The 23,169-nt window shown below is 51.1% G+C and overlaps 2 long non-coding RNA genes across 6 annotated transcripts; both read right to left on the bottom strand.

The window, feature by feature from the left end:
* Positions 1 to 395: 395 nt before the first annotated feature.
* On the bottom strand, positions 396 to 1,852 carry LOC139362665 (uncharacterized). The gene is made up of 3 exons (XR_011621804.1): positions 1,714 to 1,852; positions 643 to 785; positions 396 to 516 (listed from the first exon to the last, which is right to left on the bottom strand). It is a non-coding gene; the product is annotated as an uncharacterized lncRNA (long non-coding RNA).
* Positions 1,853 to 15,821: 13,969 nt separating this feature from the next.
* LOC139362663 (uncharacterized) lies at positions 15,822 to 22,285 on the bottom strand. Of its 5 annotated transcripts, none has more exons than XR_011621798.1 (4): positions 21,484 to 22,285; positions 20,029 to 20,718; positions 18,349 to 19,385; positions 15,822 to 15,947 (listed from the first exon to the last, which is right to left on the bottom strand). It is a non-coding gene; the product is annotated as an uncharacterized lncRNA (long non-coding RNA). The 5 variants fall into 5 exon arrangements; XR_011621800.1 differs by having other exon boundaries at positions 15,873 to 16,006; positions 21,781 to 22,285; XR_011621801.1 differs by having other exon boundaries at positions 15,873 to 16,006; positions 18,349 to 19,303.
* Between the last annotated feature and the right edge of the window lie 884 nt (positions 22,286 to 23,169).

Here is a 23,169-nt window from a genome sequence, read left to right on the forward strand (position 1 = left end):
TGGACTCTGATTTTAAGGGGCTTATGTCCGTGTATGCTGTAGGAGATGCTTAGTAAATGAGTGGGTTGTCAGGAAGGCCCCAGGTTCAGTCTTTCTCTCGGAACCTTTTAGCTGACAATCAGCATCCCTAATTCGGTTCTGTGCTCCGCTGTTGTTAGGAGTAGGTGTGGTTTTGCTGCCGCCTTTGAAATGAGATTGACCTAGTATGACAGAAAGCCTGGAGTCCTCGACAGAACCTTGTCAACACGTGTGGGGTTCTTATTTAACTGACTTCTCTAGCTTTCCGAAGTTGAATATGAAGTGGCTGGTATACCCCTCCTCCCACAAGTACCTTTGAGAACTCCAAAGTCTTGAAGACAGCGATGCAGATGCTTAGGTGTAGCCACTGTCGTCACGTTTGGGAGGAAACAGTGTCTGTGGTGAGCGTCAGCAGGTGCATCCTGGGAAGGGGCTGAGTCTTGGCAGCAATGCTGGTAAGGGACCAACCAGGTCCCTTACCAGGGCCATACAAAGAAGCTGTGAGTAAAATAACTTTTTTGGATCGAATTGGAATTAGTTTTCCCTGAAAATATTTTTTATACACATTTTTTAGTACATATTTTTTATAGAGAGAGAAAGAGAAAAGAGGTACCTCTGACTTACATTTAATGGCTTCTTGCATGTCAGGAGCCCTTTAACTTTTTAAAAGCCTCCTTGGGTCTGCTTTAAGTGACTGCTGATGAAGCGCTGTGTTTTCATGTGATGTGGTCAGCAAGGGTGTCCGTGTTGGTGCAGAGGGTTGCTTCCTATTGAATAAGGAAAGTGAAAAGTCTCAATGTAGCTCCCTAAGGCCATAACCCCAGCCTTCCTGTTTCCTCAACTTGAGACTGAAGAACACTGACATCCTATTGAGCTACAGTGTTAACAAATTTATTGTTGGTGCACGGGAGGGAAAACAGCAACTCAACTTTTACTCCTGCCTTCCAGCCCCTGGAATAAGATTACTTTTTCCACCCCATCCCCATCTTTCTGAAAACCAGCCATTGGAAGTATCTGTGCACACAGGGGACATGTGCTCGTCTGTGGGTCTCAGCAAAGGGGGTACACTTGCTGTTTCTGTTACAGCTGTCAGGCTAATGCTGGGCATGCTTCCTAACTGCTCAGTGGCTGAGTTTCTTACTCTGTAAAGGGAATAGATTGAAAAGGTATGAATCTAAGAAAAATCAGAATTCAGTATTCATGAAGCAGTGATTCCCAAAAGTTTTGGTCTCATATCCTGTATTAGGGTTCTGCAGAGAAACCAGAAGGAAGAGAGTGTGTGTGTGTGTGTGTGTGTGTGTGTGTGTGTATCTGTGTGTAAAATGAACTGGGCTGGGTGTGGTAGCTCATGCCTGTAATCCCAGCACTTTGGGAGGCCGAGGCAGATGGATCACCTGAGGTCAGGAGTTCGAAACCAGCCTGGCCAACATGGTGAAACCCCGTCTCTACTAAAAATACAAAAAATTAGCCAGGCATGGTGCTGCGCGCCTGAATCCCAGCTACTCTGGAGACTGAGGCAGGAGAATTGCTTGAATTCGAGAGGCGGAGGTTGCAGTGAGCGGAGTCGCACCACTGCACTCCAACTTGGGCAACAAGAGCGAAAATCCGTCTCAAACAAAACAAAACAAAAAGAGGAACTGGTCCCTGCAGTTATGGAGGCTGAATTGCATGGTCTTCTTTCTACAAATTACAGACCTAGGGAAAGTTGCTGGTGTAGATTTCACTCTGAGCCTGAAGGCTTGAATCCAGATGCAACCAATAGCAGAAGACCACAGATGTCCCAGGTCAGCAGTTAGACAGAGAGGTAGAATTGAACCTTCTGCTGCCTTTTTTTCTATTTGGGCCTTCAAGTATTGGATGAGAGGCACCAATATTGGGCAGGGCATCTGCTTTTCTGAGTCTCCCAGTTCAAATGCTGATCCCTTATGGAAATTACCTCAAAGACAAACCATTCCCTGATACTTGCCCCTAAGACACACTCCCCACTAAAAACACTCCCCCTTCACATGCACTGTCCCCTCACAGACACTCTCCCATCACACATTACCCTTTCACACACCCCCACTCACCGACAGCGCCCCCTCACATTCCCCACAAACACTCCCTCCTCACACACCCTCCCCCTCAACACACTCCCTCCTCACACTCCGCCTCACATACACTCCCCCTCACAAACACTCCCTCCTCACACACCCTCCCCCTCACACACACTCTCCCTCACACACTCCCTCCTCACACTCCATCTCACACACATTCCCCCTCACATTCCCCCCCACACACGTACTCCCCCTCAGACTCCCTCACACTCCCTCACATTCACACTCCCCCCTCACACACTCCCCCTCACCCACACTCCCTCCTCACACTCCGCCTCACACTCCCTCTCACAAACACTCCCTCCTCACACACCCTCCCCCTCACACACACTCCCTCCTCACACTCCGCCTCACAAACACTCCCTCCTCACACACCCTCCCCCTCACACACACTCCCTCCTCACACACCCTCCCCCTCACACACACTCCCCCTCACACACTCCCTCCTCACACTCCATCTCACACTCCCCCTCACACACTCCCCCTCACATTCCCCCCTCACACACACACTCCCCTTCACAGACACTCCCTCACACTCACACTCCCCCCCACACACTCCCCCTCACCCACACTCCCTCCTCACAGACACTCCCCCTCAACACACTACCTCCTCACACTCCGCCTCACATACACTCTCCCTCACAAACACTCCCTCCTCACACACTCCCCCTCACACACACTCCCCCTCACACACTCCCTCCTCACACTCCATCTCACACACACTCCCCCTCACATTCCTCCCTCGCACACATACTCCCCCTCACAGACTCCCTCACACTCCCTCACTCACACCCCTCACACCCCCCCACACCCTCACACACACTCCGTCACACACTCCCTCCTCACACTTCCTCCTCACACATACTCCCCCTCACCCACACTCCTCACACTCTGCCTCACATTCCCTCTCACAAACACTCCTCACACTCCCCACTCACACTCCCCCTCATACACACTCCCCACTCACATACACCCCCTCACCCACACTCCCTCCTCACACACACTCCCCCTCACACACTCCCCCTCCCACATTCCCTCCTCACACTTCATCTCACACACACTACCCCTCATACACTCCCCCTCACATTCCCCCCTCACACATACTTCCCCTCACACTCCCTCACACTCACACTTCCCCCTCACACACTCCCCCTCACACACACTCCCTCCTCACACACACTCCCCCCCCACACACTCCCCCTCCCACATTCCCTCCTCGCACTGCATCTCACACACACTCCCCCTCATACACTCCCCCTCACATTCCCCCCTCACACATACTCCCCCTCACAGACACTCCCTCACACTCACACTTCCCCCTCACACACTCCCCCTCACCCACACACCCCCCTCACACACACTCCCCCTCACACTCCTCCCCACACACCCTCTCACACTCTCTGTCACACACTCCCTCCTCACACTTCCTCCTCACACACACACTCCCCCTCACCCACACTCCCTCCTCACACTCCACCTCACACTCCCTCTCACAAACACTCCCTCCTCACACTCCTCACACACACACTCCCCCTCATACACACTCCCCCCTCACCCACACTTCCTCCTCACACTCTGCCTCACACACACTCCTCCCTTATACATACTCCCCCATATAAACTCCTGCTCACACACCTCCTCACATATTCTCTCCTCACACTTCCTCCTCACAAACACTTCCCCCTCACATACACTTCCCCCTCACATACACTTCCCCCTCACATACACTTCCTCCTAATACACATTCTCCCCTCACACTCCCTCATCAGAAATACTTCCCCCACACACTTCCTTCACACGAACTCTCTCCTCACACAAAATCCCTCCTCACACTACCTCACACACACTCCCTCTCACAAACACTCCTTCCTCACACACACTCCCTCTCACAAACACTCCTTCCTCACACACACTCCCCCTCACACACACTCCCTCCTCACACTCCCCCTCACCCACTCCCCCTCACCCACTCCCCCTCACACACACTCCCTCTCACAAATACTCCTTCCTCACACACACTCCCCCTCACACTCCCCCTCACCCACTCCCCCTCACACACACTACTCACACACACTTCCGCCTCAACACATCCTCACACTCCCGCCTCACACTCCCCCTCACACACACTCCCTCTCACAAATACTCCTTCCTCACACACACTCCCTCCTCACACTCCCCCTCACCCACTCCCCCTCACACACACTACTCACACACACTTCCGCCTCAACACATCCTCACACTCCCGCCTCACACTCCCCCTTACACACACTCCCTCTCACAAACACTCCTTCGTCACACACACTCCCTCCTCACACTCCCCCTCACCCACTCCCCCTCACACACACTACTCACACACACTTCCGCCTCAACACATCCTCACACTCCTGCCTCACACTCCCCCTCACACACACTCCCTCCTCACATTCTACCTTACACACACTCCCACACACTCACACTCCCCCTCACCCACACTACTCACACACTTCCACCTCAACACATTCTCACACTCCCGCCTCACACTTCCCCTCACACACACTCCCTCCTCACAGATACTCCCCACATGCACTCCCCACTCACAGATACTCGCCCTCACAGACACTCCCCCCTCACATGCACTTCCCACTCACAGACACATGCGTCTCACAGAGATATTTCCCCAACGCTCAGACACATGCCTGTCACAAACACTCCCAGAATCATGTTTGATCTGAGTAGCCTGTGGACCAGTCATGTTCACAAAAAAGTAACCATTGCACACCCCTTTGTAGTCTAGAAGCATTGAAAACCCCAAAGAAAGTTTGTTTCTGTGGTTTGCATCAATCAATATTTATTAGAAATTAAAGCTGAGAAATTAAAAACATATTTATTAAAAAACAATACATCTATTACCTAATATTCTTTTTTGTTTATGGACAGGGTCTTGTTGTGTGGCTTAGCGTGGAGTGCCTGGTGCCTCACCCTCCTAAGTATCCGGAACTATAGGTGTGAGCCACTGCGCCCAGCCCTTGCTAACATTCTTTATGAATATATGTTATTCTTCATAATTGTACTTTCCCAACAAAAGTGGCTAGTGAGCAGGGTGGTATTGTCTTACATATTTTCAAATTTCAGCTTAATTCTCACATCTATTTCTATATTCACTCTATTGTGATTTATTGTTTTGGTTGAAGTTTATGAAGAAAATCCCGCCTCACACAGATGTATATTTGCAGAATGCAGAAGTATTTATTAGCCTTTTAGATAATTGTGGATATTCTTCTTTGATGCTACATTATGTGTTGGCATTGGGGATTCCTTAAAGTTACTTCAGTGTGGAATGTGAAACCATCAATAAAATTGTCGCTGTCTGTGCTCCTGAGACCTGTCAGTGGACCTGCACTTCGAATAGACGTTTTACTGTTCGTGGTTCTGTAACTGTTCATTGGGAAAGTATTGGTTGCCTGAGTTATGCAGCTCTTCCAAATGTTGACACATTTTGTTATAAAATATTTTAAAATTACGTTTGTTAATATCACCACTGATCTCAGAAAAGTCTTTAAGTTTTAGAAATCTATCAAGTTCACATCATCAATACATGTTTTCCAAAATTCCGATTTTTGCTGGAAAGCTCAGTGTTATCATTAGCAACAGATACTGTCACTTCACTTGTTCAACTGAAGGACTTGTTTTTTGTGTGTGTGTTTTGAGACAGAGTCTCGCTCTGTTGCACAGGCTGGAGTGCAGTGGTGCGATCAAGGCTACTTACTGCGGCCTGGACCTCCTGAGCTCAAGCGATCCTCCTGCCTCAGCCTCCAGAGTAGCTGGGACTACAGGCACGTGCCGCAACACCTGGCTAAAGTTTGTATTTTTTGCAGACATGGGTTTTTGCCATGTTGCCCAGGCTGGTCTTGAACTCCTGGGCTCAAGTGATCTGCCGACCTTGGCTTCCCAAAGTAGTGGGATTACAGGTGTGAGCCACTGTGCCCAGACCTGATTTTTTTAAGCGCCAAATGCCCCCTATGAATAGCTGCAGATTACCTTCCAGCCACCCTTGCAGGGAACATGGCAGCCCATGAAAAGTGGCAGGTTCAGCCACAACGCAGATCATCCAGATTATGGTAGGAATCTTCTCCGTGGGACAAATTTCTTCTTTCAGTTACAGCAGAGGAATTTCATACATCCTTCCTTGATAACCAAAAAGACATGCACTCAGGGTCAAGCTTTAATAAGCTGATAATCTTATTTCTTCATCAAAGATATGCTTAAGCCAAACTGACCTTGTGTTTTCTGTGGCAAGGGCCATGGGGAACAGGATGCCTGTGGGTGCAGTTGCTGCTGCTCCCAGCTCTCACTCAGGCTCCTGCTGGCTCCCTCCATTGGCACAAATGCAACCCAGTAAAGAGCAGACAATGCATTACAATAATTGTGAAGGCAGTTTTGACTTTGGGAACCCCTGAAGCTGTTGTGGAGACCCCCAGGGGTCTGTGAGCCACTTTTGGAAGATCATGGGTGATTCTTCCTATCCCAGGAACTCATCTGAGGGTGGAAGGGTGGAGCGTGAGGGTCGGCATCTGGAAGATCCTACAACTCTGCAAGTCAACACTTTCCCCATGAGCAGTGGGAGGTTTGCCGCAAGTTTTGAGCGTCTGGGGCAGATGCATCAAGGCTGTGCATCTCATGCCTGCTGCACCATCCAGAGGGACGAAGCCAATGATACTTTCCTCCCACCGGCCTGGGCTGATGAGCAGTACTTCAGCTTGGCGTTCATCTCCGGGTGGAGCTGGAGGCCACTGGTGCTAGCAGGCTGGCCTGGTCCACTTTCCTCCCACCTGGCTTCTAAGCGGGAAGCCAGCACTGGGTGTCTTGGGCCCGTGTGTCCTCACTCAGTCTCATTCTACGTCCCTGCTGCCTCTCCCCTTTCCTGCTGCGTGCTCCATTGCCTTACATTCCTGACCTGCTCTGTAGACCAGAACCTTGATTGCTGACTCTCAGAACTTCATGGATGCCAACCCAGCTGGGGCCTGGGAGCCCAAGGGGGATCTTCAGGGGGGTTCATAGGAGAGAAGGAGCCTCTGACTACATGATGCGGCCTCTGAGGCCAGCCCTGCCTCACAAAAGGGATGCTGTGCAGCAGACAGAGTCTTTGGTCTCACTGCCTGGGGCTGGCCTGCATTCGCTGCTCAGGACTCATGAGAGGCCTGTCCGTGGCCCTCACTTACGTGCCCAGCACCTTTCCCACCAGGGGGACCTCCAGCAGCCCACAGAATCAGTACCGGCCCACCGGCCACCTGGCTAAGCTCAGAGCTGCCACGTGGCCCAAACCAGCCAGGTGTGTGGTTCCTGTCTTTGGAGGAAGGTCATTGTTTTGAAAATCATGATTTTAAAATTAAATGTGGTATTTTCTGCAGGAAAGCCTAGAGGAAGCCTTGTGTTTTCAGGCTGCAGAGGCTATTAAGAGACACCTCCTGGGATCGTCGAGATGTCCACATAAACATCATGGGTGAAGGATGGGCAACACAGTGATGGCCTTTATTCTGTGTCTGTGGAAACTCCAGCCAGGAAAAGGCTCAGAGTGCTAGGCGGCTTCAGGCTGGAGAGAGCGCTATGCAATGTTGCCTCACTGATTATCTGGGTTTACAGCACATTCTGGCCTTAAAGGAGGAGGAGGCAGCATTTTCAAAGACTCAGAAAGACTGCCTGTCCCCCAATTGCTCTCTTGCCAATTCCTGAAATTCTTTGTTAGCAACGTATTGCTGCAATCTAAGCATGGCTGTCTCTCCTAGGTCTCCTTTTACAAGTGCAGTGATTCTGAGAAAACACTTAGTGGCTGGAGCTTCTGCTGAACAGTTTAATCAGCTCCCCATTATTTCTGCACTAGGAGGAACCTGGGTCCCAGCTGGCACTTGGGGTACAACCAGCCAGGTAGGGTGAGTGGGAGTCCCCTACCCTCTGAGGGGCAGACAGTGTGGGCTCCAGATGATGGGCTTATGTTCCAAGAGAAGACAGAAGCCGTAAGTTGTGTTTGAAGTCCTCTGAATTTTATGTATTGGTAACTGATTCTTAACTCAAATTCCAAACTCCCTGCTAGCCCCGATGAGAACTTCCTGGACTGCAGGAAATGCAGGGGGAGCTTTCTGAGAGAGCAGCACCAGGAAAGGCGCCTGACTCACAGCTTGGAGCACTGTGACACGCTGCCACACGCCGCCACACGCCGCCACACGCCGGAACCCGGAACACAGAACCTTTGCGGGTGCAGCCCAGGCTGGTGGATAAGGAGGGCTCATGTGAAAAATTGTTTTCCTCCTGCTGAAGGATGAGGGGCCAGCCAGGGGAAGAGAGTTCCAGAAGCAGGGACAGCGTGTGGGGCCCTTGGCAACTGAAAGCCTGTCCTGCCGGATGGTGTCTCAGAAGCACATCTTAGTGGGGAGCATGGGGAGGCTCTGGTCAGGCTGAGCTCTTCATCCACGGACGATGAAGCCTGCACGGCTCAGGCAGAGGCGAGAGGTCCCCTGGGCTCCTCTGGGTGGGCTGCAAGCTTGGGCCAGACCCCCGGCTGGGCCTTGGAGATTTTCAGGGTGAGCTGGGCTCTGAGCTGCAGGACAGCATCCGTCACGCGGGAACTGGGGTGGGGCGGGGACGGAGCAGGTGGGTGTGGGGCACAGGAGGAGGCAGAGACCTGCCCAAAGAGGGGCAGGCCTGGGGGTGCTGAGGCGGGTCCCTCGGCCACCAGGAGGAGGCTGGGCGGGTGTCACTGGGCAGCGGCCCCTGAGGGCAGGAGAGATGTGCTGCGATTTTGATGCTGGAGAGGAAGATGAGGAGAGGGCAGCCTGCCCAGGCGTCCTGTTTGGTTTGAGTCCTGACAGTAAGCCAGAGCATCATAGCCCAAGACAGAGCTGCAGTCTGCATCACGACCCTGTTGAGAAAGTGAGTAGTTTCTAGTGCTTTCTCTTAATTGGGACAGAAAAAATAACTTGTTAGATTCTTAGGTACAAGCCTCATACCAAGGACTGTACTGTGTTAATTTGTCTGGTAAGAATCCCAGACTGGAGGAATGGTGGCCCCTGTGTCCAACACCTGCTCCCACTGTGCCAGACGAGTCATTCTTAAAGATACACTGGGGCCAGGCCAGTGACAGGAATCCCCACTGGCAGTTCAGTCCCTGGGGTGTGCAAATTTCTGAAATACCAGAAAAATGGACATCACTTGAATAGAAATTTACACTACAAAATACACTGATATTAAGTGCAGTTTGATGAGTTTGAACAACATATTAAACCACATGACCTGTGCTGCAGTCAAGCTAGGGAACATTTCTGCCACGCCAGGAGGCACCTGCCTGCCCCTTCCCACGTGAAGCACAGTATTCAGGTTTCTGTCGCCATGAGGTGGCTCTGTCTGTCTTTGGGCTTCGTGAGGGAAGCACTTAGTAGGCACCCTGGTGTCTGCTTCCCTCACCCAGCACACTGCTGTTAAGATTCACCCATTTGTTGCACGCATTAGTAATTCGTTTCTTTTCATTATAGAGCAATATTCCGTTTTGTTAATACACCACAGATTGCTTATCCATGGTCTTGCTTTTGATTTAATATTTAAGCGAGGGAGAGCTCTAAGACTTCACTTTGCTCTGCCTGAATAGGTGTCTTCCTCCTGGGGAACTGAGAGGTAGTTCTGCACAGTATTGAGGGTTAATATTCCAACAACACATCTGGGTGCCGGAGAAACAATGGGGCATAGGCTTGGAGGCCCACTGTGACTGGAGGACATCGCAGTGTGCTGGCTCGCAGGGGCTAGAATTAGTCTGTGGTCATTGTCCCGGATTCCCTGACACCCTTCACGCCAGCCTTCCCAGGCCCAGGCTCTCTGGCAAATGGCCACAGACCCTTTGGGAATGGGAAGGGAGTTAAAAGAGCATGTGCTGGTGAAATGATCTGTATCCTTCCTGAAGCTCCAGGCTCTGTGTGTTGAGTGATTCCTTAGGAAACGGGTAAGAAGCTGTAACTTCATTGTTAGGCCTAAGTGAGACCTCGCGTACTTGGCTGGAGTTGTTCTGGTTATACTGACCAGGTAGGAATGTGTAGACTGCCTGGCTACTTAGGTCCTTGGCCCTGGGGCTGGTGAGTCACCGGTGGAGGCTCCTGTGGATCCTCTTGGTTGTCAGCTGGCAGTGCTCTCATTGTATCAGTGGTTAGCGGTGATGCCTGATCTCTGTGCTCCGGGGTCTTTCTGTCCTTGAAGCAGGTACCGTTTCTTTAGTGTTGGCAGCACCTGCTGCCCATGGGGAGTGAGCACTGGGGCACCTGCTGGTGATGGCTATCTCCTCACTGCTTTATTTCCCAAAGTTTTACAGCGGGAGCATCTTCTGGGTACCCATGACACATTACCCCGAATGCCAGCTTTCCCTCTGCCATCCCAGCGAGGCCCAGAACTTGTGGGCTAAGAGAGACCTGCTGCCTGAGTCCTGGCAGACTCCTGGCCTAGGGCTTTGTGGGTGTTATCCAGGGGTGGATTGGGGAGAGGTTAGTTGAACACCAGTAAATAATGCCCTTAAGTGAATGTGATTTCCTCCATCTTACACATTTGGCATTAGGAACATGCCTTGGAATATGGTAGCTGCTGTCAATATGACGTTTTCAGTGCAGAACAGGTCTGCGGGACCCGGGCTGTCTGGGCCCCTGTGTTGGCTCTCCCACTCAGTAGTGATGTGACTATGGGCAGGTTTGTGAAGTGGAGATAATAATGGCACATCCTCCTTGGATTGCCACAAATAGTAAGTGAATTAATGCCTGAGTAAACCTTTCAGAACAGTGTCTGCACAGAGGGGTGGGGTACAGATGTCAGCTCCGATTCTCACTTTGTGGTTGTTCATACTGCATTTTCATTAGTAATTCCTGGGGTGCATGAAAGCCACCACTTTTTGCATGTGTGTTTTGTAATTGAACCTTTACGGGATGTGCATACCAAGTTGAGAACCATATTGTCGTCCAGTATGAACACTGGGGACCCTGCTACCTACCGATGGATCGGGAAGCAATTCGGTGTGTTAGCAACTGAAGTGTCCAAGTGTGCGCATGCTGGCTGAGGTTGTTTCTTGTAGATACTGTTTTTCAGGTATCTGAAGAGTTTCTGTTGGAAAGCTAGCTAAATATTCTTCAATAATGGAGTACAGAATTTAAACACAGCCTGTCTGTACTAGGGAATATTATGTAGCCTTTACCTGAAATGAGGCAAGCATACCTATCTCTAAGTCATATGCAAAGTAAAAGTTTTGAAAAAGCAAGTCAAAACAGTACAAAGAGTATGATGTCACTTATTTAAAAAATGACATTTGAGCATAAGTAACATATGTGTTTGGGTAAAACTGCTGATGGTTCTTACTTCTTGGAGAGGACGGTGAAGTGGGGATGCAAGTAAAGGAACTCTTACATTTTCCTCTGTGTATTTCTGTACAGACTGAATATTTTCCAAATGGGAATGCAGTAGTATAATTTGTATAATAAAGAAGAATTGAGCATTTAATTCAAGAAGCAAAAAATAGAAAACTAAAAAGGCAACAAATGAGTAAATATGTGAGGATACATTTATGAATTTAAAAAAACTCCCAAAGATATGATAAAATAAATGAATAAAACAACTAGAAAACTTCTAGAAAGTCTGGCAGAGAAAAGAAAAATAACACAGGTAATTAACATCTGACAGGAGGGAGGGAATGTGCTCCAATACAGAGGAGAGGCCACACGAGAGAATCGCCAGGAAGAATCAGAGGGGGTTTGCGCTAGCCAGTGTTGAAGAGTGTATTAAAAAGCTTCAGTATGGAAGTGGTTAGGAATAGGTAAATAGGCCGACAGAAGAGAACGAGAAGCACAGAGTACACACACTTACGTGAGACATTTTGTATAATGAAGAGCCATCCCAAATAAATGGGGAATGACAGATTTTCACTAAGAAAAGTTAGTTCTCTACCTTATATAATGCATAAAAGAAATATTCCAGATGGAATACAAATCTACATGTAAAACTAAAACCATTTTTTTTTTTTTTTTTTTTTTTTTGAGACGGAGTCTCGCTCTGACGCCCAGGCTGGAGTGCAGTGGCCGGATCTCAGCTCACTGCAAGCTCCGCCTCCCGGGTTCCCGCCATTCTCCTGCCTCAGCCTCCCAAGTAGCTGGGACTACAGGTGCCCACCACCTCGCCCGGCTAGTTTTTTTGTAGTTTTAGTAGAGACGGGGTTTCACTGTGTTCGCCAGGATAGTCTCGATCTCCTGACCTCGTGATCCACCCGTCTCGGCCTCCCAAAGTGCTGGGATTACAGGCTTGAGCCACCGCGCCCGGCCTAAAACTAAAACCATTTAAACATCAAAAGATAATGATTTGAGAAGTAAAGAGCTTGGAAGTTATAACTGTTGTCCCCACAACAAGAAAAAAAACTGAGCAAATGGAAAATCAGCAGCTCTTCTCAGATCCATCAGAGAAATGAGGTCATGGGGCAAACTGCTATCCTGAAAACTGGAGAGACAGGTGAATGCACAGAATCAGAACTTACCTGAGAAGCCGGGAGCAGAAGCTGCTGCTGGAGCCAGTACTGTCAAGGACACTCACAGGCCAACTGACATGTAATTAGCACAGAAATGAGAAGCCAGGCATGGTGTGCACCTGTAGTCCCAGCTACTTGGGAGGCAGGGGCAGAAGGATCTCTTGAGCCCAGGAGTCTGAGGCTGCAGTTACTATTTTCAATTACTAAAGCAGTGTTTTAAAAGTATAATCCCCACTTCTGGAAAATGATGGTGTAATTGGTATACATTGTTTTGGGGCAGCATTAAACTGGTTTACATTAGTACATCATGACACTGAAATATGTATTGATACCTATCCGTTGCCATAAAAATGTTCATTCCTGTTAATTGAAGAATCTCAGTTTAGAGTATTTTGTCTAAAGAAGATAAACATGTTTTATTTATTTTATTTATTTTTTTATTTTTATTTTTTTTTTTTGAGACGGAGTCTCGCTCTGTCGCCCAGACTGGAGTGCAGTGGCGCGATCTCGGCTCACTGCAAGCTCCGCCTCCCGGGTTCACGCCATTCTTCTGCCTCAGCCTCCAGAGTAGCTGGGACTACAGGCGCCCGCCACCACGCCCGGCTAATTTCTTTTTGTATTTTTAGTAGAGACGGGGTTTCACCATGTTAGCCAGGATGGTCTCGATCTCCTGACCTCGTGATCTGCCCGCCTCGGCCTCCCAAAGTGCTGGGATTACAGGCTTGAGCCACCGCGCCCGGCCAAACATGTTTTAATGTTGCGATCACCTGAGTGTAATTTCAGGGTTTGGGATTCTGGGAGCGTTGGCATGGCTTGAAGCCAGGCTGAAGTTCACATGGGGCAGCTTGTCAGGGACTGTTCCACCCCTGCCCTTGAGAGCTCCAGACTCCAACTCCTTCGTTCCCCACATGCAGCCTCTCAGGGTCACCGTCGAGGCCAGGAGATACCACCTTGAACAAAAGTGGCCCCAACATTGACTTCCCTCCCTGGATATTTCATCTTCTCCTGAGTCTTAGAGTGATCTTTAAGTATCTTATAAGCTTTTAAAACTTTTAGGACGATTGGCTTCTCCCCCATATGAATTTTAGTTTACCAAGTTCTAGAAAATCCCATGCAATTTTGATTGAGATTATATTAAATTTATAACTAATGAGGGAGAAGAGGATGGTTTTTACATTAACTTCCCAGCCATAAGCATGGCATCTCTTTAATTAGTTTTTTTAAAAAGATGTGCTTCGGCCGGGTGCGGTGGCTCACACCTGTAATCCCAGCACTTTGGGAGGCCGAGGCGGGTAGATCACGAGGTCAGGAGATAGAGACCGTCCTGGCTAACACAGTGAAACCCCGTCTCTACTAAAAATACAAAAAATTAGGTGGGCGAGGTTGCGGGCGCCTGTAGTCCCAGCTACTGGGGAGGCTGAGGCAGGAGAATGGCGTGAACCTGGGAGGCAGCGCTTGCAGTGAACTGAGATCGCGCCACTGCACTTCAGCCTGGGTGACAGAGTGAGACTCCATCTTGAAAAAGTAAAAAAATAATAAAATAAAACATTTCAACTTAGCAAAAGGTGAAAAATTATCACAACAAATTTCTGTTAAATGCTATATCAAATATAAATAATAGGCCAGTACAGTGGCGCTTGCCTATAATCCCAGCACTGTGGGAGGCCAAGATGGGCAGATTGCTAGAGCTCGGGAGTTACCAGCCTGGGCAACATGGGGAAAACCCATCTCTACAAAAAAATGCAAAAATTAGCTGGATGTGGTAGCACACGCCTGGAGTCCCAGCTACTCGGGAGGCTCTCACATCAGGCCATGTTCCAGCCACAGGTTGTTGCCTCCAACCCACTGAGAGCAGAGCTGTCTGGAGAGCTGATGGGAAGCTCCATGGTGTTCGCCCCTGGGCTAGGGAAGAGCCTGCTTCCAGGCAGGCTGGACGTTCTCCTCCTCAGGCTTAGTGGCTTGTGGGTATAGGAGGCATGGAGTGAACTGGGCAGTGGCTGGCCCCCGGGGAAGCACAGATGTTGGCGTGAATAGCCAGGAGTGGGGTCAGCTTGGTTTTTGTATTGCTTTGCCGGGAGACCTGTGAGTACCATCTTGAACATGCAGAGAAAGTCCCGTAGAATAAGAATGTCTTCCAGCAGATTCATTGACCAGTTTGCCGGGAGAGTCTGACTTTTGCTGCAATGCTGGTGAGGTAGGATTATCACATGTTGCTTCTCCGTCCCTCTGCCTCAGTAAAAGAAGCAACAAAATGCCTCGGATGCCAGACACTTCTGTGCCCACACCCTGAATAATAGCCAGTCACCTCCCTGCTCAGTGGGCTGGCTGCCCTCCCAGCTAGGGTTAGGAGGCCTCACAAGTGCTGGCTTTTCAGGCAATAGAATCCACAAATGGAGAATTCGGTGAATTGGGATGGCAAGAATGGGACCCTGAACTCTGGAGTGAGACCGAGTGGACTTGAACCCTGAACCCACCACTTAACTGGCTGTGGGGGTCTAGGGAAGGTGATTTAGACCTTCTCAGCCTTGGTCTTGTCATGTGTGGAATGCGAATGAGAATGGCACCTAACTATTGTCATAGTCACTGGCACCTAGTCAGTGCTTTATGGAGTTAGATATTTTTGTTATGATCAATGGCTGAATTGCTTATTAATAACAGTAAGACTGAGGCCTGCCGACTTACACAGGTCACCAAGTCTCTCAGTGCAGGTGACTGAAAGGGGCTGGCAACTGGGCCCACGAAAGACTTTACTGGAAGGTAGGGAGCCCCCAGAGTCAGGAAAAGATGCAGATACAGACCTGAGCATGGGACCCAGGCCTTGGCACTCACTGGCAGTGATGCGGTTTGGATCTGCGTCCCCACCCAAATCATGTTGAATTAACAATCCCCACTATTAGGGGTGGGACCTGGTGGGAAGGGACTGGATCGTGGGGGTGGTTTCTGATGGTTTAACACCATCCCCTTGGTGTGGGCGTGGCGGCAGTGAGTTCCTGTGAGATCTGGTTGTTTTAAAGTGCGTGGCACCTCCCCTGTCTCTCTTTTCCTCCTCCTCCAGCCACGTAAGACGTGCCTGCTCCCCCTTCATCTCCCGCCATGATTAAACGTTTCCCGAGGCCTCCCCAGAAGCAGAGGCCACCTTGCTCCCTGTATAGCCTGAGGAACTGTTGGTCAATTAAACCTCTTTTCTTTACAAATTACCCAGTCTCAGGTATTTCTTTATAGCAGTGTGAGAAGGAACTAATACAGGCAGGCTTGGGTGCTGCTGCAGGCCTGAGGCAGCTCTGGTCATCTCCTCCTGTGTCACTCCACGCATTACTCACATCCTAGGGAGAGAGCATCTGCTGGCCTGCGTATGCCATGAGCCTTTACCAGGTGGCCTGTCCTGAGGGACAAGGGTTCAAGGGCAGAAGTCCCACAGATAAAAATGGAAGTGCTGTTTGCCCTCAGTGGGAAAGGGGGTGTGCAGACAGAGGTATCACCACCACTGACACCTCCATCACCACCAGCTCCACCCCTGTCACCACAACTTCACCACTATCACCATAACCACCATCACCACCTCTACCACCTCCGCCACCACCACAGCCACCTCTACCACCACCAGCTTTACCATCACTAACAGCTCTACCTCCACCACCCCCACCACCACCATCACCACCTCCACCACCATCAGCTTTACCACCACTAACACCTCCACCACCACCGTCACTACCACCACCACCACCATAACCATCTCCACCACCACCATCACTACCACCACCACCACCAGCATCACCACCACTAACACCTTCACCTCCATCATCACCAGCTCCACCTCCACCACCATGACCACCACTATCACCATCTCTAACACCACTAGCTTCACCACCACTAACACCTCCACCTCCACCCCCACCACTGTATTAGTCCATTCTTGCACTGCCATAAACCACCACCACCAGCTTTACCATCACTAACAGCTCCAACTCCACCACCACCACCAGCTTCATCACCACTAATAACCCCACCACCACCATAACAATACTCCCCACTTCCCTGAGACTGAGTAATTTATAAAGAAAAGAGGTTTAATTGGCTGATGGTTCTGTAGGCTGTACAGGAAATATGGCTGGAGAGGCCTCAGGAAATTTACAATTGTGGTGGAAGGTGAAGGGAAAGCAAGCACATCTTACATGGCCAGAGCAGGAGAAAGAGAGAGAGAAGCAGGAGGTGCTACACACTTTTAACCAGATCTCGTGAGAACTCTACCATGAGAACAGCACCAAAGGGGGAAATCTAACCCCATGATTCAATTACCTCCCACCAGTCCCCACCTCCAACATGGGATTTCAATTCCACATGAGATTTAGGTGGGGACACACATCCAAACCATATCAACCACCACAACCCCTTCCATCACCACCAGCTCCACCACTGCCACCATGACTATCTCTGTCACCACCAGCTTCACCACCATTACCATCACCACCTTTAACATCATCTCTGCCACCACCCTCCAGCACCACCACAATAACTACTACCATCACCAGATCAATCACCACTTTCCTCAACAACACATCCACTGTCAAAATCACCACCACTTTTCCCATCACCGTCAGTACCACCATCAGGATTACTGTCAATATCAATATCAGTACCAGCACCACAACAATCACCACCTTCATCAACACATCCACCATCGAAATCACCATCGTCTCTACCATCATCACCACCAGCATCACCATCAGCAATACTGCCAATGTCAATACCACCACCATCACAATCACCATTGCCACTATCACTGTCGCCATCTCTGACCACCTTCAGCGGCACCACAATAACCACAACTAACACTGCCAATATCAATACCACCACCACGACCTCCAGCATCACCTTTTCTACCACCACCAATGCCATAGTCACCATGATTACCACCATCACCCCTAACCACCACTATTGCCACCCCCATCACTGCCACCATGATCACCACCATCCCACCACCAACACTGACACCCTCAACATCAACACCACTGTAACAATCACTCCTACCATCACCTCCACTTCCACCACCATCACTACCAACACCAACACTAACACCACCCAAGATGGACAATCCAGACTTCCTCTCCCCTTTTTGTTGTCTGCTGACTGGCAAAATATTGATAATACAGTAACGTGCTAAGGCCAATTCTTCAGACATTTGGGGTCCTGGAGCAATATTTTTAAAACCACCTTTGCAAAGATTATAACTGAGACAATTATTACAGTGAAAGAGATTTGACCTAACTGACTGCATCTTGCTTCTAACCTCCAAGCTGTCCTTGTTCATTCCTGGCCGTAGGCCAGATTAACTCTGGGAGGAACTTAGTTTATGGTTTAGCTTTGAAACAGAGATGATAACAGTCCTTTCCCAAAACAAACCCCCTTCCTGCCTGGGGACTAACACATTAGCCACAAGATTAGAATTATGATTTAGGAACCATGCAGCTGGAGGCTGCAAGATTCTACACCTCCCCACATTGCTCCTGGGAATAACATCACTGCTGTAAAACCTAGGATCAGTGCTTGAGATATTGCAGACCCTGCATTCTGATGTACCAGCTGACCGACCAGACTGGTATTTGGCTCAGCCAGTTCTGCGATCCCCCCAGGAACAGAAGATAGCAAGAAAAACCCACTTCAACCCCCTCTGATTCCATCTCCAACCCGACCAATCAACACTCCACTTCCCGAGCCCCTGCTCACCAAATTATCCTTACAATCTCTGATCCTCGAGTTTTCAGGGAGACCGATTTGAGTAATAAAACTCCAGTCTTCGCACAGCCAGCTCTGCATAAATTACTCTTTCTCGACTGCAATTATCCGTCTTGATAATTTGGCAGTGGGCAAGGTGAACCCGTTGGGCTGTTCCATTTTGGGGGGTGCAGCTTCCTGTTTCCCACCCTGCAACTGCACGCTGGAGTCAGTGATACTTGGTACTTAACAGAAGTGTCACCCTTTTGGGGCAGGACGTTTCCTGCAGGGAGGAGGTGTCCACACCAGGACAAGACACCAAGGAGTGACGGGCCATTTCCTGACTCCCCTCCCTAAGCAGAGGGAAGCTTTGTGGGGCCCTCTTCTCAGAAGGGGCAGGGGTGGGCACGACTTGCTCTTCCCCTGTAGACTGGGTGCAGTCAACATCATAAGCAGAAAACTGAGCTACTGTCTCCACGGGCTGACATCCACTTTCCATCACACAGACTGGGATTAGGTGACTCACCACATTTGCCATTGGACTAGACCTGGGTGTGTTTAAATGGTGAAAAATGGCCAATTAAAAGTGGCCAATCTGGCAGTTTTGACTAGTCTAATAAATCATTCAAATTTCATCATGGTTGGCCAGAATTACTATGCCATTTAGCACGATCACGGAGCTGGTGCCGCGTTCAGGATCACGGAAATGGTGCAGGGTTCACGATCACGGGGCTGGTGTCTCGTTCACGATCACAGGGCTGGTGCCGCGTTCAGGATCACGGAGCTCGTGTGGGGTTCACGATCACGGAGCTGGTGCGGGGTTCACGATCACGGGACTGGTGCCGCTTTCACGATCACGGTGCTGGTGCGCCGCAGGACTGGAATTTGAGCCCTGACCTTCTGTGTACTCCCCTGGTACACACCACTGTTGTCCCACTCAACTGGACTCCTCCGGCAGATGGGATGCCTTTGAAGGAATATGTGTAAGTCAGGAACTGTTTGAGACAGGCCTTTCGACTTTGAAAATCTTGGAAGAGTTATTCCTTGACCTATGATTACAAATGTGAGGGATATGTTATTACTGCATGGAAACTACAAGGTTGCACTGTGTACAGACCGTGGCATGCTATGGGCATATAGCATGCATATCAGCAAGTGTGACAATGAGGGGTTAATTTCATAAGTAGGAAGGCACAAAGCATAAATGTATGTAGGAGACATTCCCACTAAAGGGCTTGGAGAATATAAGAGCATGTTTGAAAGCTGTGCATGTGGTACAAGGTTCACGTATGTGTCTTGTACAGCATTCAAACGTGTTCTTAGACAGACACAGACACGCCTCTGCACCTGTTGGGTCAAGCACTAAGAATCTAATGGTGACCACCTGTCTGGCCAGCACGGTCTTCCTTTTGGATTGGAAGTCTGGGCCATATCAGATGGAGTTCCGAAACCAGCCTTGGTTTGCTAAACAACATTTTTATTCCTTTCTCCACCCTTTGCATTTCCTTTCCTTGAGTTTCCTTTTTTTTTTTTTTTTTTTTTTTTTTTTTTGAGATGGAGTCTTGCTCTGTCACCTAGGCTGGAGTGTAGTGGTACAATCTCAGCTCACTGCAACCTCTGCCTCCTGGGTTCAAGCAATTCTCCCGCCTCAGCCTCCCAAGTACCTGGGATTACAGGTGCCCACGACCATACCGGGTTAATTTTCATATTTTAGTAGAGACGGGGTTTCACCATGTTGGCCAGGCTGGTCTTGAACTCCTGACCTCAAGTGATCTGCCCGCCTCGGCCTTCCAAAGTGCTGGGATTACAGGCGTGAGCCACTGTGCCCGGCCTCCTGGAGTTTATTTTATCCAGGGTTGACCTGCCCCCTCTCGGAACCTGGGTTAGCGTGTCTGGTGCTTGAGGCAGGGAGCCGGCCACGCTGCGCTGCTGTCTTGTAGGCGCTGTGTTTCTCAAGGTGCTTTTTGTTGTGATCCCTCCAGTGCCTCTGGTTTTGACTTTCCTTTTCTTGCGGCTTGTTTGTGTTTAACCTTGCTTTGACACAGTCAGTGTCCTAAAGTTTAGGGCCCTTGGGGTGAAACAGGACCTTGTTCAGGAAACTACCATTAAGCATGCAGCAAGTCAAACAATGAAAGTATAAACAAGCCCCGGCCCCTCCCAAGATACACAGTCCTCCAGGATGTAGGCTCCAGACTCTGGGTCCTTCTCCACGCCCACTGTGCACACCAAGGGATGCCGCGGTCCGACGGCCTCTGGGAATCGCAGGGCCTTGGTCTTGGGAGCAGCTCTCCTGCAGTGTAAACTCAGTGACTCTCATTCAGGCGACAGACCTCTCCAGCTCATCCTCGTTCAGGCGGAGCACTTGGTTCCTTAGACCTCCATCTGGACCAGAGAAATGGTGTTAAGGCCTCACAAAGTAGTTTTCACTGAAGAGAATCCCGTGTCCCACCCCTGTGCGTCCGAATCACCTCACGGACCGTCATGAAGAGGCTCTCCCTCTGCGGGCTCACTCTGACCTTTCCTTTCCTCCGTGGCTTCCATCACTGACTCCATAGATGGCTCAGGACCTCCCAGGACGCACCTGACCCTGAGCCATCTGGTGGTGCCACTCTTCCTAGCCTCCCGACACCCCCACACAGACTTCTCTCACCACGTGTGTTAGGCCATTCTCACATGGCTATAAAGAAATACCCAAGGCTGGGTAATTTGTAAGAAAAGAGGCTTAATTGGCTCACGGTTCTGTAGGCTGTACCAGAAGCATGGTGGCATCTGCTTCTGGGGAGGCCTCAGGGAGCTTCTGATCATGGCAGAAGGCAAAGGGAGAGCAGGCATGTCACATAGTGAGGATGGGAGAGATAGGAAGAGAGAGGGGAGAGGGACAGAGGGACAGAGAGGGGGACGGAGAGAGAGAGAGGTAGAGGGGAAGAGACTGAGAGGGAGAGAGAAGGAGAGGCGGAGAGAGGGAGAGGGAAAGAGTTAGGGAGAGTTACGGGGAGAGGGATCACACAGCTTTAAATGACCAGAACAGGAAGTTGGGGAGCTCACTCATCACCAAGGGGGTGGCCCAAGCCATTCATGAGGGATCCTCCATCATGCTGCCATCGCCTCCCACCAGACCCCACCTCCAACTCCAACACTGGGGCTTACAATTCAACAGGAGATTTGGGCAGGACAAATGTCCAAACTGTATCACCACCAAGCCCACATTTGGGGTGTGCCCTGTGGTTTGTGGGTTGCTGTAGTTCAGTGAGGCGGACAGCCTTTTTCCTGGATGGATTTTGCTGCGGGAGTTGCATTTGTTTTGAGGCAAGCGCTGCTGTGTTAAAAATTAGAGTCCAGGCTACTAAAAATAATGAGCCAGAAGCAGCCCCATCTATCCAGTCCCGGCTACTATCCTCCCAACTAGTGGCTGTTTTTGTAGGATCCGCAGGTTGACACACGGACCTGACTTTGCAGGAGGGAAGGGCTGCCTGGGAGCCACTGTGACCTCTGTGCTGCCGCATTCTGCGAGAGGGTGCTTTCTACCGGGAGGTGGTCTCCTGGGCGTCTGGGCGTGAAGGATAAACTGACCACCCACCACCCACTCCGGGCACAGGTGACTGAAGGAGGGCTGTGACAAAGAAAGGAGCTGCTTTCTTGAAGGATGGGAGGGTGAGCGGCCCCAGCAAGGAGATGACGGGGGTCTGAGGACAGAGGTGTCCATGAGGAGGGGACTTAGGACAGTCAGCCCCAATATCCAACTCTGAATTGCAGATGGCTGGGCTACAGTGGAACTCCCTCGCTGCCACCCCAATACCCATTCACAGTCCACAGGTGCCAGCCTTGCCCAGGCTGGTAAGGGACTTGGAAGGCATGGCTGTGGGGACTGGGCAGGGAAGGAGAAAACCCACAGGGCGCTGAGCAGATGTCCTTGGAATGAGAACGTGGTGGGCAGGCACGCGGGAGGGCTCAGGCCTCTCTGTCCAAGGCAGAAGCAGGTGGGGTGGTTGGGGGCCCAGGTGGGGTCACCAGGACAGGGACCTGGCAGGGGGTGACCCTGGGGTAGGGTGTGAGGGAAGTGGGCTGTGGAGAAGCGCAGCCTGCCTCCCACCCAGAGGCCCCTACTGGCCCCCTTTGTCTTAGGACCTCTTGGAAGTGGCGCTGTCTCCTGAGGAGGACCCCGACGTCCCCCAGGACCTCGACCGGGCCTGCAAGAGGCCTCACCCTGCTCTGCCCCAGAGCCCGCCTGGCCCCAGCCCGCACCCCAGACCCTCCGGGAGCTTTCCTGGGACCAGGCGCCGCCTGCGCTGCAGGGGAGGCCGACTGGGTCCACCTCTGCGCGACCCGATGCGCGAGTGGCCCATTACGTTTAAATTCAATAAACGGTTGGAAGGCGTTAATTCGACGCGCGTGGGGCCCCGCGGGTAGAGGCCGCCTGCCCAGGTCACCAGCAGAGTAGGTTCGGGCCTTGCCCTCCGGGCCAAGGGCGCGGCTTAGCCCCAGCCGTCCCCGGGGACAGTGCGACCCCCAGCACCGGGCCGGGAGGGGCGCGGCGGCAGGCGGGGAGGGGATCGGAGGGCCAGGCGGGCGGCAGGAATGCAGCTGGGAGGGGACGCGCGGGGGCGGACGGGGCGTTCCGAGCGGGGAGGGGCGCGAGCCGGAGCTGGGAGGCCAGGCTCCGGGCCGCGGCGCGGGCGAGTGGGGAGGGGAGGCGGCCAGGCGGGAGGGGGCGTGGCCGGGGCTGGCCGGGGGCGTGGACAGGGCGTGGCCTGATGGCGGACGCACGTCCGGGGGCGGGGCCCTGCAGGCGGGGGCGGGGCCGGGGCGGGGCCGGGCGCTGTCCGGTGCTGAAGC

This window comes from Macaca nemestrina, chromosome 4 (genome assembly GCF_043159975.1).
Source record: "Macaca nemestrina isolate mMacNem1 chromosome 4, mMacNem.hap1, whole genome shotgun sequence".
Classification (NCBI taxonomy): Eukaryota; Metazoa; Chordata; class Mammalia; order Primates; family Cercopithecidae; genus Macaca; species Macaca nemestrina.